Source organism: Octopus bimaculoides, chromosome 9, assembly GCF_001194135.2.
Source record: "Octopus bimaculoides isolate UCB-OBI-ISO-001 chromosome 9, ASM119413v2, whole genome shotgun sequence".
NCBI lineage: Eukaryota > Metazoa > Mollusca > Cephalopoda > Octopoda > Octopodidae > Octopus > Octopus bimaculoides.
The window spans coordinates 84,005,831-84,008,704 of record NC_068989.1 but is presented as its reverse complement, the minus strand read 5'-3'; positions in this window follow the sequence as shown (position 1 = coordinate 84,008,704).

The following is a 2,874-nucleotide window of genomic DNA, read 5'->3' as shown; positions in this document are numbered from 1 at the left end:
CCCCCCGCCCACATCCGACCCCAACACAGGGACCAATGAGTTCGACACTTTACGATTCGATTACCTTCTACAAACTTGCTCCTCTGAAATTGCCCGTGAGCATATTCGGTCTTAGTCGCGCCCTAATGTGACTTACATCATCGGTCCAGCGGCTCCTGAGCCAGAAAGCGTTCGTGTTGAAAACCGTCAGTTGTTTTAGGGGTCACCAAGTGTTCATACGTAGCATCAGCTGTAATAGTAGTTTCGATCTCCGTTTTAGGGCTCTGCTGTCGTCACCTTAGTTACTGATATCTGCCGCTGACTTTTAACAGTTACGTTTTTCATATAGGGATCTCAAATGGCCCTTACAATCGTGCATGTAACAACTGGACCTTCTACCCTATACCACCACTAGTCTCACTGATCTTATTATTGCTCTTACAAAGGGGTAAATTTCTGTGGTGCCCTTATTGTCTTCGAGGTCATCATGACCTTTCCGTACAGACTCTGCTTGACAACATATTTTTATAGCTCGCTACCTGCCATGACTGCAACGATAAGCTAAAAGTCAACATCTCGAGCAATATTTTCTGTCATTCCTTCGTCATCTTAATCCTGATGTACTGCGACACCATCTATAGGCTGGCGTATACCGCACCAGCTCTGTCTCATTCTCGATCCTTAGGAACAGACATTCTTTTACATGCTCTGACCTTTGTAAATGAAGCATACATCTTTCCACACACCAGACAAAGTTCCTTCCAACTATGCTTTCAAGGGCACATGGAAACAGTTAGCTGCTTTCCCCCTTGCTATTTCTTGGATAAATTCCAAGAAGGCACTGTCTCTCTCGACATGCTTATTCTAAATTCACTCCTTTCCCAAGAGCTAACTCATAGACCGTAACAAGGAACACCCGATCACCTACAGCTTTGGCAAGAGATGAGTTTTTGCTGTTGGTTCTGTCATTAATCTTTTACAGTTCTTTCTCGTTTAAATTTATATTTTCAGCATATATTCTTTCTTTAGTTAAAGGTGGATGTTAGTGAATAAAAAAATCTGTTTGGTTAATTAGCGCATGTTGTCTCTTTTCTCCAATATGTATTCGTGCTTGATAAATATTGGGAATGGTAACTTATATTTTTACCTTTACAATCCCCGTTGGTACGTATACCTGTTAATTTACCGACAAGGTTACAGTTATACGTCTGGTAGAAATTACAGACAAATATGAAGATGAACATTTTTCAACCGCAGAGAGTGAAAAAACGGAGTGATTTTTTTGTTTTGTTTTCGTTTTTCACTAAATAAAGTGTGAAATATAACAATCTCAGCAACACCTTTGAAACTAAACGTGTATATACGCCAGACACGAAAACGATAACAACACGATCAGCTGAAACAATGGTTTTGAAATTTGGCACAAGGCTTGTAAATTACATACTCACACACAAAGTAATATGCTTACATGTGTGTAAAGCTATATGTATGGGTGGGCCATATATATATATATATATATATATATATATATATATATATATATATATATGTATGTATGTATGTATACAGGGTAGGCCAAAAAGCATGCACCAAAACACACACACGCGCACATACAGACCAATTGTGCACTCTCCGACTTCTGTCCAGTTATTTATCGATTATGTAAGCAACTCACATGATTTTCTCATATCTTCACTCTCTGTTCTTATCTCTTATTCTTCCTTCTTTTTCCTCTTCTCAGTATTTTCTTCTACTATCTGACGAAAAAGCATGCTCGAAACGTCATATGTGGTCTGATCAATAAGTATTCAGACTGTTGCTATAATAACGAAGCTAGAGCACGTATAATAAAGCTGCTTGGCACAGATTGACCTTGAACTTTGCTATGCATGCCCACCAAGTTTTAACGTTCTAGTTGACTTCTGCTGTTTAGAGCAGTGCTTGGAAAGAAGGTGTGTAGCGTGTGATTGTCGCATCGACAATGACAGAGAAAGTTGAGCAGAGAATCTACATAAAATTTTGCCAAAAGCTTGGCGATACCTGATCAGAAGCCTACACAAAGTTTTCAAAATGTTTTCATCGTTCTCGACACAATCACGGAGATTGTGTGCAACTGAAACCCGAGTGTCTTCTTGGTCAGTTGAAAGCAGTTTTGACACGCATCTCATACCCAAATCTTCAGCGATAATGGACTGAGCTGAATCGTAACTAACCTGCACATCCTCTGATAACTCGTGGATGGTGATTCAACGATTTCCCCGCACAGCTGCACGCACATCTGCAATGTTTTTCTCAGTTCTACTGGTTGCCGGTCTCCTAGAACGTTCGTCAATATCAGCATATTTTCGGCCATCTTGGAAACGTCTGAACCACTCGTATACTTGTGTGCGGCTCATACACTCCTCTCCATACACTTTCTGCAACTTTGCGTTGGCCTCTGAGCAGGTGTCACCATGACAACCTTCTCTATCATGTTCAATGCGACGATCATGTTACTTCAAAGCACTGCAGTAAACAACGGAAGTGAGCTACAACAAAACTTAGTGCCGATGCACAGCAGACTCCAAGGTAAATCTTTGCCAAGCGGCTTTGCTTTGCGTGCTTTAGCGTCGTTACTATGACAACAATCCGCATACTTATTGGTCAGACCTCTTATACCTACTTTTAACTCTTCCTTCAAAACTTTCATTGTGCACCAAACTACTAGTATTCGCTGTCCCTTTGTCTTGTTGCATTCGTTTTTGAATTCGTCGTTCCTTATCAATTTGTCTATATGTACATGGATATACATATGTATATTTACCAATATATCTATCTTTCTACACGCACACACACACACACACACACACACACACACACACACACACACACACACACACACACATATATATGCAT